At 39.3% G+C, this 17500-nt stretch overlaps 1 protein-coding gene across 4 annotated transcripts in view; it reads left to right on the forward strand.

The window, feature by feature from the left end:
* Positions 1–17500, forward strand: part of LOC139549546 (nectin 1b-like) — a 735897-nt gene that overhangs the window by 103198 nt on the left and 615199 nt on the right. The window lies entirely within an intron of this gene.

Here is a 17500-nt window from a genome sequence, read left to right on the forward strand (position 1 = left end):
GACCAGGGCTCATATGGACTAGGGTGCTGTTGACCAGGGCTCATATGGACTAGGGTGCTGTTGACCAGGGCTCATATGGACTAGGGTGCTGTTGACCAGGGCTCATATAGACTAGGGTGCTGTTGACCAGGGCTCATATGGACTAGGGTGCTGTTGACCAGGGCTCATATGGACTAGGGTGCTGTTGACCAGGGCTCATATGGACTAGGGTGCTGTTGACCAGGGCTCATATGGACTAGAGTGCTGTTTGAGGTTGTTGATCCCTCCTCATGGAAATAAAGCGTGTTTTCATTTTAAAGCCTGGAACATCATTCTTTGTTCCTGCTTAGCTTCTCTTTTATGTAGAACATATATTTCTGTTGTTTACACTTGAAAATCTACTCCTCAATTCTTTGAAATAGTTGAGTCAATATTATATTTATGTTGTTGTTTCTGTTATTAGTCAATGTAGCTTTCTTGAGCTCTAAGGGTCTCTCTCTCTCCCCCCTCTCTCTGTCTTTCTCCCTCTTTCTCTTCTCTCTCTCTCTTCTCTCTCTCTCTCTTCTCTTCTCTCTCTTTCTTTCTCTCTCTCTCTCTCTCTCTCTCTCTCTCTCTCTCTCTCTCTCTCTCTCTTCTATCTCTCTCTCTCTCTCTCTTCTATCTCTCTCTCTCTCTCTCTTCTCTCTTTCTCTCTCTTCTCTCTTTCTATCTCTCTCTCTCTCTTTCTCTCTCTCTCTTCTCTCTCACTCTGTCTCTATATCTGTCTCGTTCTATTCTCTCTCTCTTCTCTCAATTCAAAAGGCTTTATTGGCATGGAAAACATATGTTAACATTGCCAAAGCAAGTGAAGTAGATAATAAACAAATGTTATATGTCTATATATTGTGTGCCAGCAGCATACCACCCTGTGTCCACTGTGTTAGACAGCAGCATACCACCCTGTGTCCACTGCTGGCTTGCTTCTGAAGCTAAGCAGGGTTGGTCCTGGTCAGGCCCTGGATGGGAGACCAGATGCTGCTGGAAGTGGTGTTGGAGGGCCAGTAGGAGGCACTCTTTCCTCTGGTCTAAACAAAGATCCCAATGCCCCAGGGCAGTGATTGGGGACATTGCCCTGTGTAGGATGCTGTCTTTCAGATGGGATGTTAAATGGGTGTCCTGACTCTATGTGGTCATTAAAGATCCCATGGCACTTATCGTAAGAGTAGGGGTGTTAACCCCGGTGTCCTGGCTAAATTCCCAATCTGGCCCTCAAACCATCATGGTCACCTAATAATCCCCATCTTACAATTGGCTCATTCATCCCCCTCCTCTCCCCTGTAACTATTCCCCAGGTCGTTGCTGTAAATGAGAATGTGTTCTCAGTCAACTTACCTGGTAAAATAACAAATAAATAAATAAAATATAGAGTGTGGTAATGTTGTGAAAATAGTGAAAGTACAAAAGGGAAAATAAATATTCATAAATGTGGGTCTGTGTAATCTGAGGGAAATATGTCTCTCTAATATGGTCATACATTTGGCAGGAAGTTAGGAAGTGCAGCTCAGTTTCCACCTCATTTTGTGGGCAGTGTGCACATAGCCTGTCTTCTCTTGAGAGCCAGGTCTGCCTTTCTCAATAGCAAGGCTATGCTCACTGAGTCTGTACATAGTCAAAGCTTTCCTTAAGTTTGGGTCAGTCACAGTGGTCAGGTATTCTGCCACTGTGTACTCTCTGTTTAGGGCCAAATAGCATTCTAGTTTGCTCTGTTTTTTGTTAATTCTTTCCAATGTGTCAAGTAATTATCATTTTGTTTTCTCATGATTTGGTTGGGTCTAATTGTGTTGCTGTTCTGGGGCTCTGTGGGCTCTGTTTGTGTTTGTGAACAGAGCCCCAGGACCAGCTTGCTTAGGGGACTCTTCTCCAGGTTCATCTCTCTGTAGGTGATGGCTTTGTTAAGGAAGGTTTGGGAATCGCTTCCTTTTAGGTGGTTGTAGAATTTAACTTCTCTTTTCTGGATTTTGATAATTATCGGGTATTGGCCTAATTCTGCTCTGCATGCAGTATTTGGTGTTTTACGTTGTACACTGAGGATCTTTTTGCAGAATTCTGCAGCAGATTCTCAATTTGGTGTTTGTCCCATTTGGTGAATTCTTGGTTGGTGAGCGGACCCCAGACCTCACAACCATAAAGGGCAATGGGTTCTATAACTGATTCAAGTATTTTTAGCCAGATCCTAATTGGTATGTAGCGGTCCTGCTGCTGGGTTGTTGCCCTCCTACGGCCTCCTCCACGTCTCCTGATGTACTGGCCTGTCTCCTGGTAGCGCCTCCATGCTCTGGACACTACGCTGACAGACACAGCAAACCTTCTTGCCACAGCTCGCATTGATGTGCCATCCTGGATGAGCTGCACTACCTGAGCCACTTGTGTGGGTTGTAGACTCCGTCTCATGCTACCACTAGAGTGAAAGCACCGCCAGCATTCAAAAGTGACCAAAACATCAGCCAGGAAGCATAGGAACTGAGAAGTGGTCTGTGGTCACCACCTGCAGAACCACTCCTTTATTGGGGGTGTCTTGCTAATTGCCTATAATTTCCACCTGTTGTCTATTCCATTTGCACAACAGCATGTGAAATGTATTGTCAATCAGTGTTGCTTCCTAAGTGGACAGTTTGATTTCACAGAAGTGTGATTGACTTGGAGTTACATTGTGTTGTTTAAGTGTTCCCTTTATTTTTTTGAGCAGTGTATATTCTCTATCTCTCTCTCTCTCTCTCTCTCTCTCTCTCTCTCTCTATATATATATATATATTCTCTATCTCTCTCTATATATATATATATATATTTATATTATCTCTCTCTCTATATATATATTCTCTATCTCTCTCTCTATATATATATATTATCTCTCCTTATATATATATTTATATATATATATATATTCTCTATCTCTCTCTATATATATATATTTATATTATCTCTCTCTCTATATATATATATTTATATTACCTCTCTCTCTATATATATATATATTTATATTATCTCTCTCTCTATATATATATATTTTATATTATCTCTCTCTCTATATATATATATTTATATTATCTCTCCCTCTCTATATATATATATTCTCTATCTCTCTCTCTATATATATATTTATATTATCTCTCTCTATATATATATTTATATTATCTCTCTCCCTATATATATATATTTGTATTATCTCTCTCTTTATATATATATATATATTTATATTATCTCTCTCTATATATATATATATATTCTCTATCTCTCTCTATCTCTTTCTATATATATATTTTCTCTATATCTCTCTATCTCTCTCTATATATATATATTTTCTCTCTCTCTCTCTATATATATATTTTCTCTATCTCTCTCCCTGCTTTTATATCTGAAGGAAAGAAGAATGTTTTGCATTTTTCACAAATGCCACATTTTCCAGAACCATGTGACTCCTGTCTGTTCCAGTGCATGTGTGTAGTATATAAACCTGTTCAATATGTTTCCATTTTTTAAGACCTCATTCAAGGTTTTTATGGGATGTTCACGTACACTACGGGCTCTACCAACGTATGGTCAGAGGGGTGTTCCAGCTAAACAGGAGAACCCACCCCGGGGTTTGTGTTGTTCTGTGGGATGTTCACGTACACTACGGGCCATACCAACGTATGGTCAGGGGGGTGTTCCAGCTAAACAGGAGAACCCACCCCGGGGTTTGTGTTGTTCTCTGTTAGTAGTTGGTAGTGCCCGTTCCAAATGACACCCTATTCCCTACAGGGCACTAGTAGTGCACTAGGCTACACAGGGACTAGAGCACCATGTGGGACGGACCCTGAGAGACTCCCCTGTCATTATTAATGAACTCAACTCAATGAAAGCCTTCTCTCCTCGATGCAACTCTGATGTCACTTCCTTTGTGTGTAATCCTTTAGTGAAGTTAACATCTGCTTGGTTGATCTGCCTCTGGTAAAGTCTCTGAAATATTAATGCAGGGCAGCGATAGAGTGGGGCTGCGTCGCCATCGTCCTATTCTCTACACAGAACCCTATTGGCCAAGGTCAAAAGTAGTGCGCTGTGAGGGGAAAATAGTGTCATTTAGGATGCAGCCTAGATCTGAGACAGTTCTCCAAGGATTCTGTTTCTGACCTTTTACTAATCAGATGCACATCTGACATGGAGATGTATTTCGAATAACGTACTGTTTTCATCAAGAGTTTACAAACCAATTCATAGCTCAGTTCAACTACTACCAATTACAACAGATCACTGTTCAACTACAACCAATTAGATCAGATCACAGTTCAACTACAACCAATTAGATCAGATCACTGTTCAACTACAACCAATTACAACAGATCACTGTCAGATCACTTCAACTACAACCAATTACAACAGATCACTGTTCAACTACAACCAATTAGATCAGATCACTGTTCAACTACAACCAATTAGATCAGATCACTGTTCAACTACAACCAATTACAACAGATCACTGTTCAACTACAACCAATTAGATCAGATCACTGTTCAACTACAACCAATTAGAACAGATCACTGTTCAACTACAACCAATTAGATCAGATCACTGTTCAACTACAACCAATTAGAACAGATCACTGTTCAACTACAACCAATTAGAACAGATCACTGTTCAACTACAACCAATTAGATCAGATCACTGTTCAACTACAACCAATTAGAACAGATCACTGTTCAACTACAACCAATTAGAACAGATCACTGTTCAACTACAACCAATTAGATCAGATCACTGTTCAACTACAACCAATTAGATCAGATCACTGTTCAACTACAACCAATTAGAACAGATCACTGTTCAACTACAACCAATTAGAACAGATCACTGTTCAACTACAACCAATTAGAACAGATCACTGTTCAACTACAACCAATTAGATCAGATCACTGTTCAACTACAACCAATTAGAACAGATCACTGTTCAACTACAACCAATTAGATCAGATCACTGTTCAACTACAACCAATTAGATCAGATCACTGTTCAACTACAACCAATTAGAACAGATCACTGTTCAACTACAACCAATTAGATCAGATCACTGTTCAACTACAACCAATTAGAACAGATCACTGTTCAACTACAACCAATTAGATCAGATCACTGTTCAACTACAACCAATTAGAACAGATCACTGTTCAACTACAACCAATTAGATCAGATCACTGTTCAACTACAACCAATTAGAACAGATCACTGTTCAACTACAACCAATTAGATCAGATCACTGTTCAACTACAACCAATTAGATCAGATCACTGTTCAACTACAACCAATTAGATCAGATCACAGTTCAACTACAACCAATTAGAACAGATCACTGTTCAACTACAACCAATTAGAACAGATCACTGTTCAACTACAACCAATTAGATCAGATCACTGTTCAACTACAACCAATTAGATCAGATCACTGTTCAACTACAACCAATTAGATCAGATCACTGTTCAACTACAACCAATTAGATCAGATCACTGTTCAACTACAACCAATTAGAATCAGATCACTGTTCAACTACAACCAATTAGATCAGATCACTGTTCAACTACAACCAATTAGATCAGATCACATGTTCAACTACAACCAATTAGAACAGATCACTGTTCAACTACAACCAATTAGATCAGATCACTGTTCAACTACAACCAATTAGAACAGATCACTGTTCAACTACAACCAATTAGAACAGATCACTGTTCAACTACAACCAATTAGATCAGATCACTGTTCAACTACAACCAATTAGATCAGATCACTGTTCAACTACAACCAATTAGATCAGATCACTGTTCAACTACAACCAATTAGAACAGATCACTGTTCAACTACAACCAATTAGATCAGATCACTGTTCAACTACAACCAATTAGATCAGATCACTGTTCAACTACAACCAATTAGATCAGATCACTGTTCAACTACAACCAATTAGATCAGATCACTGTTCAACTACAACCAATTAGAACAGATCACTGTTCAACTACAACCAATTAGATCAGATCACTGTTCAACTACAACCAATTACAACAGATCACTATTCAACTACAACCAATTAGATCAGATCACTGTTCAACTACAACCAATTACAACAGATCACTGTTCAACTACAACCAATTACAACAGATCACTATTCAACTACAACCAATTAGATCAGATCACTGTTCAACTACAACCAATTAGATCAGATCACTGTTCAACTACAACCAATTAGATCAGATCACTGTTCAACTACAACCAATTAGATCAGATCACTGTTCAACTACAACCAATTAGATCAGATCACTGTTCAACTACAACCAATTAGATCAGATCACTGTTCAACTACAACCAATTAGAACAGATCACTGTTCAACTACAACCAATTAGATCAGATCACAGTTCAACTACAACCAATTAGATCAGATCACTGTTCAACTACAACCAATTAGATCAGATCACTGTTCAACTACAACCAATTAGAACAGATCACTGTTCAACTACAACCAATTAGATCAGATCACTGTTCAACTACAACCAATTAGATCAGATCACTGTTCAACTACAACCAATTAGATCAGATCACTGTTCAACTACAACCAATTAGATCAGATCACTGTTCAACTACAACCAATTAGAACAGATCACTGTTCAACTACAACCAATTAGATCAGATCACAGTTCAGGTTAGAGTTGTGTGAAGAACACACCCTTGTATGCTGAAAGGCCTTTATGTGTTATTGCAGTTGGTGCAACGATCTCTTTTCTTGTTGACTTGGTGGAACGTCTGACTGTCTCTCTGACTGTCTCTCTGACTGTAACTCACATTGACACGGAGTCACTGTCTAGTAGAGGACGTCTTGTACTTTCTCATGTGTCACCAAGGGTGCTGTTGACTGTCATTGACTATGATAATACTAACATGTGTAGATGCTGTTGACTGTCATTGACTATGAGAATACTACCATGTGTAGATGCTGTTGACTGTCATTGACTATGAGAATACTAACATGTGTAGATGCTGTTGACTGTCATTGACTATGAGAATACTAACATGTGTATATGCTGTTGACTGTCATTGACTATGATAATACTAACATGTGTAGATGCTGTTGACTGTCATTGACTATGAGAATACTAACATGTGTAGATGCTGTTGACTGTCATTGACTATGAGAATACTAACATGTGTAGATGCTGTTGACTGTCATTGACTATGAGAATACTACCATGTGTAGATGCTGTTGACTGTCATTGACTATGAGAATACTAACATGTGTAGATGCTGTTGACTGTCATTGACTATGAGAATACTACCATGTGTAGATGCTGTTGACTGTCATTGACTATGAGAATACTACCATGTGTAGATGATGTTGACTGTCATTGACTATGAGAATACTACCATGTGTAGATGATGTTGACTGTCATTGACTATGAGAATACTACCATGTGTAGATGATGTTGACTGTCATTGACTATGAGAATACTAACATGTGTAGATGCTGTTGACTGTCATTGACTATGAGAATACTAACATGTGTAGATGCTGTTGACTGTCATTGACTATGAGAATACTAACATGTGTAGATGCTGTTGACTGTCATTGACTATGAGAATACTAACATGTGTAGATGCTGTTGACTGTCATTGACTATGAGAATACTAACATGTGTAGATGATGTTGACTGTCATTGACTATGAGAATACTAACATGTGTAGATGCTGTTGACTGTCATTGACTATGAGAATACTAACATGTGTAGATGATGTTGACTGTCATTGACTATGAGAATACTAACATGTGTAGATGCTGTTGACTGTCATTGACTATGAGAATACTAACATGTGTAGATGCTGTTGACTGTCATTGACTATGAGAATACTAACATGTGTAGATGCTGTTGACTGTCATTGACTATGAGAATACTAACATGTGTAGATGATGTTGACTGTCATTGACTATGAGAATACTAACATGTGTAGATGATGTTGACTGTCATTGACTATGAGAATACTAACATGTGTAGATGATGTTGACTGTCATTGACTATGAGAATACTAACATGTGTAGATGATGTTGACTGTCATTGACTATGAGAATACTAACATGTGTAGATGATGTTGACTGTCATTGACTATGAGAATACTAACATGTGTAGATGCTGTTGACTGTCATTGACTATGAGAATACTACCATGTGTAGATGCTGTTGACTGTCATTGACTATGAGAATACTACCATGTGTAGATGCTGTTGACTGTCATTGACTATGAGAATACTAACATGTGTAGATGCTGTTGACTGTCATTGACTATGAGAATACTACCATGTGTAGATGATGTTGACTGTCATTGACTATGAGAATACTAACATGTGTAGATGCTGTTGACTGTCATTGACTATGAGAATACTACCATGTGTAGATGCTGTTGACTGTCATTGACTATGAGAATACTAACATGTGTAGATGATGTTGACTGTCATTGACTATGAGAATACTAACATGTGTAGATGCTGTTGACTGTCATTGACTATGAGAATACTACCATGTGTAGATGCTGTTGACTGTCATTGACTATGAGAATACTAACATGTGTAGATGCTGTTGACTGTCATTGACTATGAGAATACTACCATGTGTAGATGATGTTGACTGTCATTGACTATGAGAATACTAACATGTGTAGATGATGTTGACTGTCATTGACTATGAGAATACTAACATGTGTAGATGCTGTTGACTGTCATTGACTATGAGAATACTACCATGTGTAGATGATGTTGACTGTCATTGACTATGAGAATACTAACATGTGTAGATGCTGTTGACTGTCATTGACTATGAGAATACTACCATGTGTAGATGATGTTGACTGTCATTGACTATGAGAATACTACCATGTGTAGATGATGTTGACTGTCATTGACTATGAGAATACTACCATGTGTAGATGCTGTTGACTGTCATTGACTATGAGAATACTAACATGTGTAGATGATGTTGACTGTCATTGACTATGAGAATACTACCATGTGTAGATGCTGTTGACTGTCATTGACTATGAGAATACTAACATGTGTAGATGCTGTTGACTGTCATTGACTATGAGAATACTAACATGTGTAGATGCTGTTGACTGTCATTGACTATGAGAATACTACCATGTGTAGATGATGTTGACTGTCATTGACTATGAGAATACTAACATGTGTAGATGCTGTTGACTGTCATTGACTATGAGAATACTAACATGTGTAGATGCTGTTGACTGTCATTGACTATGAGAATACTACCATGTGTAGATGCTGTTGACTGTCATTGACTATGAGAATACTAACATGTGTAGATGATGTTGACTGTCATTGACTATGAGAATACTAACATGTGTAGATGATGTTGACTGTCATTGACTATGAGAATACTAACATGTGTAGATGATGTTGACTGTCATTGACTATGAGAATACTAACATGTGTAGATGATGTTGACTGTCATTGACTATGAGAATACTAACATGTGTAGATGATGTTGACTGTCATTGACTATGAGAATACTACCATGTGTAGATGATGTTGACTGTCATTGACTATGAGAATACTAACATGTGTAGATGATGTTGACTGTCATTGACTATGAGAATACTAACATGTGTAGATGATGTTGACTGTCATTGACTATGAGAATACTAACATGTGTAGATGATGTTGACTGTCATTGACTATGAGAATACTAACATGTGTAGATGCTGTTGACTGTCATTGACTATGAGAATACTAACATGTGTAGATGCTGTTGACTGTCATTGACTATGAGAATACTACCATGTGTAGATGATGTTGACTGTCATTGACTATGAGAATACTAACATGTGTAGATGCTGTTGACTGTCATTGACTATGAGAATACTAACATGTGTAGATGCTGTTGACTGTCATTGACTATGAGAATACTACCATGTGTAGATGCTGTTGACTGTCATTGACTATGAGAATACTAACATGTGTAGATGATGTTGACTGTCATTGACTATGAGAATACTAACATGTGTAGATGCTGTTGACTGTCATTGACTATGAGAATACTAACATGTGTAGATGATGTTGACTGTCATTGACTATGAGAATACTAACATGTGTAGATGATGTTGACTGTCATTGACTATGAGAATACTAACATGTGTAGATGATGTTGACTGTCATTGACTATGAGAATACTAACATGTGTAGATGATGTTGACTGTCATTGACTATGAGAATACTAACATGTGTAGATGCTGTTGACTGTCATTGACTATGAGAATACTAACATGTGTAGATGCTGTTGACTGTCATTGACTATGAGAATACTAACATGTGTAGATGATGTTGACTGTCATTGACTATGAGAATACTACCATGTGTAGATGATGTTGACTGTCATTGACTATGAGAATACTAACATGTGTAGATGATGTTGACTGTCATTGACTATGAGAATACTAACATGTGTAGATGCTGTTGACTGTCATTGACTATGAGAATACTAACATGTGTAGATGCTGTTGACTGTCATTGACTATGAGAATACTACCATGTGTAGATGATGTTGACTGTCATTGACTATGAGAATACTACCATGTGTAGATGATGTTGACTGTCATTGACTATGAGAATACTACCATGTGTAGATGATGTTGACTGTCATTGACTATGAGAATACTACCATGTGTAGATGATGTTGACTGTCATTGACTATGAGAATACTACCATGTGTAGATGATGTTGACTGTCATTGACTATGAGAATACTAACATGTGTAGATGATGTTGACTGTCATTGACTATGAGAATACTAACATGTGTAGATGATGTTGACTGTCATTGACTATGAGAATACTACCATGTGTAGATGATGTTGACTGTCATTGACTATGAGAATACTACCATGTGTAGATGATGTTGACTGTCATTGACTATGAGAATACTAACATGTGTAGATGCTGTTGACTGTCATTGACTATGAGAATACTAACATGTGTAGATGCTGTTGACTGTCATTGACTATGAGAATACTACCATGTGTAGATGCTGTTGACTGTCATTGACTATGAGAATACTAACATGTGTAGATGATGTTGACTGTCATTGACTATGAGAATACTAACATGTGTAGATGCTGTTGACTGTCATTGACTATGAGAATACTAACATGTGTAGATGATGTTGACTGTCATTGACTATGAGAATACTAACATGTGTAGATGATGTTGACTGTCATTGACTATGAGAATACTAACATGTGTAGATGATGTTGACTGTCATTGACTATGAGAATACTAACATGTGTAGATGATGTTGACTGTCATTGACTATGAGAATACTAACATGTGTAGATGCTGTTGACTGTCATTGACTATGAGAATACTAACATGTGTAGATGCTGTTGACTGTCATTGACTATGAGAATACTACCATGTGTAGATGATGTTGACTGTCATTGACTATGAGAATACTAACATGTGTAGATGCTGTTGACTGTCATTGACTATGAGAATACTAACATGTGTAGATGCTGTTGACTGTCATTGACTATGAGAATACTACCATGTGTAGATGCTGTTGACTGTCATTGACTATGAGAATACTAACATGTGTAGATGATGTTGACTGTCATTGACTATGAGAATACTAACATGTGTAGATGCTGTTGACTGTCATTGACTATGAGAATACTAACATGTGTAGATGATGTTGACTGTCATTGACTATGAGAATACTACCATGTGTAGATGATGTTGACTGTCATTGACTATGAGAATACTAACATGTGTAGATGATGTTGACTGTCATTGACTATGAGAATACTAACATGTGTAGATGATGTTGACTGTCATTGACTATGAGAATACTACCATGTGTAGATGATGTTGACTGTCATTGACTATGAGAATACTAACATGTGTAGATGATGTTGACTGTCATTGACTATGAGAATACTACCATGTGTAGATGATGTTGACTGTCATTGACTATGAGAATACTAACATGTGTAGATGATGTTGACTGTCATTGACTATGAGAATACTACCATGTGTAGATGATGTTGACTGTCATTGACTATGAGAATACTAACATGTGTAGATGATGTTGACTGTCATTGACTATGAGAATACTAACATGTGTAGATGCTGTTGACTGTCATTGACTATGAGAATACTACCATGTGTAGATGATGTTGACTGTCATTGACTATGAGAATACTAACATGTGTAGATGATGTTGACTGTCATTGACTATGAGAATACTAACATGTGTAGATGATGTTGACTGTCATTGACTATGAGAATACTAACATGTGTAGATGCTGTTGACTGTCATTGACTATGAGAATACTACCATGTGTAGATGATGTTGACTGTCATTGACTATGAGAATACTACCATGTGTAGATGATGTTGACTGTCATTGACTATGAGAATACTAACATGTGTAGATGCTGTTGACTGTCATTGACTATGAGAATACTAACATGTGTAGATGCTGTTGACTGTCATTGACTATGAGAATACTAACATGTGTAGATGCTGTTGACTGTCATTGACTATGAGAATACTACCATGTGTAGATGATGTTGACTGTCATTGACTATGAGAATACTACCATGTGTAGATGATGTTGACTGTCATTGACTATGAGAATACTACCATGTGTAGATGCTGTTGACTGTCATTGACTATGAGAATACTAACATGTGTATATGCTGTTGACTGTCATTGACTATGAGAATACTAACATGTGTAGATGCTGTTGACTGTCATTGACTATGAGAATACTAACATGTGTAGATGCTGTTGACTGTCATTGACTATGAGAATACTAACATGTGTAGATGATGTTGACTGTCATTGACTATGAGAATACTAACATGTGTATATGCTGTTGACTGTCATTGACTATGAGAATACTAACATGTGTAGATGCTGTTGACTGTCATTGACTATGAGAATACTACCATGTGTAGATGATGTTGACTGTCATTGACTATGCGAATACTAACTTGTGTTTTTCTCTCCTCTTCCTCATGTGGTGTTGTTGCTGCCCTCCTCTTCCTCTTCAACAGGTAATGACTTTATTCATGAATATATCATTCCCTCCCTCAGTCATACAGACTAGAGACTGAAGATGTCATCAGAAGGTATACGGTACATTCGAAAAGTATTCTGACCCCTTTGACTTTTTCCACATCTTGTTACGTTACAGTTTTATTCTAAAATGTATTAAATACATTGTTTCCCTCATCAGTCTACACACAATATCCCACAATGACAAAGCAAAAACAGGTTTTGAGAAATCTTAGAAAAAATATATATATAAAAAAACAGACATTTACATAAGTATTCAGACCTTTTACTCAGTACTTTGTTGAAGAGCCTTTGGCAGTAATTACAGCCTTGAGTCTTCTTGGGTATGATGCTACCAGCTTGGCATACCTGTATTTCGGGGGTGTCTCCCATTCTTCTCTGCAGATCCTCTCAAGCTCTGTCAGGTTGGATGGGGAGTGTCGCTGCACAGCTATTTTCAGGTCTCTCCAGAGATGTTAGATCAGGTTCAAGTCCGGGCTCTGGCTGGGCCACTCAAGGACATTGACAGACTTGTCCCGAAGCCACTCCTGTGTATTCTTGGCTGTGTGCTTAGGGTTGTTGTCCTGTTTGAAGGTGAACATTCGCCCCAGTCTGAGGTCCTGAGTGCTCTGGAGCAGGTTTTCATCAAGGATCTCTCTGTACTTTGCTCCGTTCATCTTTCCCTCGATCCTGACTAGTCTCCCAGTCCCTGCCGCTGAAAAACATCCCCACAGCATGATGCTGCCACCACCATGCTTCACAGTAGGGATGGTCCCAGGTTTCCTCCAGATGTGAAGCTTGGCATTCTCGGCCAAAGAGTTAAATCTTGGTTTGATCAGACTGGAAGGTCCTTTAGGTGGCTTTTGACAAACTCCGAGCTGGCTGTCGTGTGCCTTTTACCGTGGAGTGGCTTCCGTCTGGCTACTCTACCATAAAGGCCTGATTGGTGGAGTGTTGCAGAGATGGTTGTCATTCTGAAATGTTCTCCCATTTCAATAGAGGAACTCTGGGACTCTGTCAGAGTGAACATCGGGTTCTTGGTGACCTCCCTGACTTCTTCCATTCAAGAATGATGGAGGCCACTGTGTTCTTGGGGACTTTCAACCCTGCAGAAATGTTTTGGTACCCTTCCCCAGATCTGTGCCTCGACACAATCCTGTCTCAGAGCTCTACGGACAATTCATTCGACCTCATGGCTTGGTTTTTGCTCTGACATGCACTGTCAACTGTGGGACCTTATATAGACAGGTGTGTGCCTTTCCAAATCATGTCCAATCAATTGAATTTACCACAGGTGGATTCCAATCAAATAAATAAAATAAATAAATAAATAAAACATCTCAAGGATGATCAATGGAAACAGGATGCACCTGAGCTCAATTTCATGTCTCATAGCAAATTAATACTTATGTAAATAAGGTATTTTGTTTTTTTATTTTTATAAATTGGCAAACATTTCTAAAAACCTGTTTTCACTTTGTCATTATGGGACATTGTGTATACAACTTTTTTTTTAAATCAATTTGAAAATAACTTCACAAAATGTGGAAAAGGTCAAAATACCTTCACTATGCAGGGAATAGGGGGCCCTGGTCAAAAGACCTTCACTATGAAGGGAATAGGGGGCCCTGGTCAAAAGACCTTCACTATGAAGGGAATAGAGGGCCCTGGTCAAAAGACCTTCACTATGAAGGGAATAGAGGGCCCTGGTCAAAAGACCTTCACTATGAAGGGAATAGAGGGCCCTGGTCAAAAGACCTTCACTATGAAGGGAATAGGGGGCCCTGGTCAAAAGACCTTCACTATGAAGGGAATAGGGGGCCCTGGTCAAAAGACCTTCACTATGAAGGGAATAGAGGGCCCTGGTCAAAAGACCTTCACTATGAAGGGAATAGAGGGCCCTGGTCAAAAGACCTTCACTATGAAGGGAATAGAGGGCCCTGGTCAAAAGACCTTCACTATGAAGGGAATAGGGGGCCCTGGTCAAAAGACCTTCACTATGAAGGGAATAGGGGGCCCTGGTCAAAAAACCTTCACTATGAAGGGAATAGAGGGCCCTGGTCAAAAGACCTTCACTATGAAGGGAATAGAGGGCCCTGGTCAAAAGACCTTCACTATGAAGGGAATAGAGGGCCCTGGTCAAAATACCTTCACTATGAAGGGAATAGAGGGCCCTGGTCAAAAGACCTTCACTATGAAGGGAATAGAGGGCCCTGGTCAAAAGACCTTCACTATGAAGGGAATAGGGGGCCCTGGTCAAAAGACCTTCACTATGAAGGGAATAGAGGGCCCTGGTCAAAAGACCTTCACTATGAAGGGAATAGAGGGCCCTGGTCAAAAGACCTTCACTATGAATGGAATAGAGGGCCCTGGTCAAAAGACCTTCACTATGAAGGGAATAGAGGGCCCTGGTCAAAAGACCTTCACTATGAAGGGAATAGAGGGCCCTGGTCAAAAGACCTTCACTATGAAGGGAATAGAGGGCCCTGGTCAAAAGACCTTCACTATGAAGGGAATAGAGGGCCCTGGTCAAAAGACCTTCACTATGAAGGGAATAGGGGGCCCTGGTCAAAAGACCGTCACTATGAAGGGAATAGAGGGCCGTGGTCAAAAGACCTTCACTATGAAGGGAATAGAGGGCCCTGGTCAAAAGACCTTCACTATGAAGGGAATAGGGGGCCCTGGTCAAAAGACCTTCACTATGAAGGGAATAGGGGGCCCTGGTCAAAAGACCTTCACTATGAAGGGAATAGAGGGCCCTGGTCAAAAGACCTTCACTATGAAGGGAATAGAGGGCCCTGGTCAAAAGACCTTCACTATGAAGGGAATAGGGGGCCCTGGTCAAAAGACCTTCACTATGAAGGGAATAGGGGGCCCTGGTCAAAAGACCTTCACTATGAAGGGAATAGAGGGCCCTGGTCAAAAGACCTTCACTATGAAGGGAATAGAGGGCCCTGGTCAAAAGACCTTCACTATGAAGGGAATAGGGGGCCCTGGTCAAAAGACCTTCACTATGAAGGGAATAGGGGGCCCTGGTCAAAAGACCTTCACTATGAAGGGAATAGAGGGCCCTGGTCAAAAGACCTTCACTATGAAGGGAATAGAGGGCCCTGGTCAAAAGACCTTCACTATGCAGGGAATAGGGGGCCCTGGTCAAAAGACCTTCACTATGCAGGGAATAGGGGGCCCTGGTCAAAAGACCTTCACTATGAAGGGAATAGGGGGCCCTGGTCAAAAGACCTTCACTATGCAGGGAATAGGGGGCCCTGGTCAAAAGACTTCACTATGAAGGGAATAGGGGGCCCTGGTCAAAAGACCTTCACTATGAAGGGAATAGGGGGCCCTGGTCAAAAGACCTTCACTATGAAGGGAATAGGGGGCCCTGGTCAAAAGACCTTCACTATGACGGGAATAGGCTTCCATTTAGAATGCATACCATTTGTAGGTGCCCTGCAAATCAGATGTCACGGTACATTATGTCACGCGGTACATTATGTCATGGTACATTATGTCATGGTACATTATGTCATGGTACATTATGTCACGCGGTACATTATGTCATGGTACATTATGTCACGGTACATTATGTCACGCGGTACATTATGTCATGGTACATTATGTCATGGTACATTATGTCATGGTACATTATGTCACGCGGTACATTATGTCATGGTACATTATGTCACGGTACATTATGTCACGCGGTACATTATGTCACAGTACATTATGTCATGGTACATTATGTCATGGTACATTATGTCATGGTACATTATGTCACGCGGTACATTATGTCATGGTACATTACGTCATGGTACATTATGTCACGCGGTACATTATGTCATGGTACATTATGTCACAGTACATTATGTCATGGTACATTATGTCATGGTACATTATGTCATGGTACATTATGTCACGCGGTACATTATGTCATGGTACATTACGTCATGGTACATTACGTCATGGTACATTATGTCACACGGTACATTATGTCATGGTACATTATGTCATGGTACATTATGTCACGCGGTACATTATGTCATGGTACATTACGTCATGGTACATTATGTCACGCGGTACATTATGTCATGGTACATTATGTCATGGTACATTATGTCACGCGGTACATTATGTCATGGTACATTATGTCACGCGGTACATTATGTCACACGGTACATTATGTCATGGTACATTATGTCATGGTAGATTATGTCATGGTACATTATGTCATGGTACGTTATGTCACACGGTACATTATGTCATGGTACATTATGTCATGGTACATTATGTCATGGTACATTATGTCATGGTACATTATGTCATGGTACATTATGTCATGGTACGTTATGTCACACGGTACATTATGTCATGGTACATTATGTCATGGTACGTTATGTCACAC

The sequence above is a fragment of the Salvelinus alpinus genome, chromosome 22, assembly GCF_045679555.1.
Source record: "Salvelinus alpinus chromosome 22, SLU_Salpinus.1, whole genome shotgun sequence".
Taxonomy (NCBI): domain Eukaryota; kingdom Metazoa; phylum Chordata; class Actinopteri; order Salmoniformes; family Salmonidae; genus Salvelinus; species Salvelinus alpinus.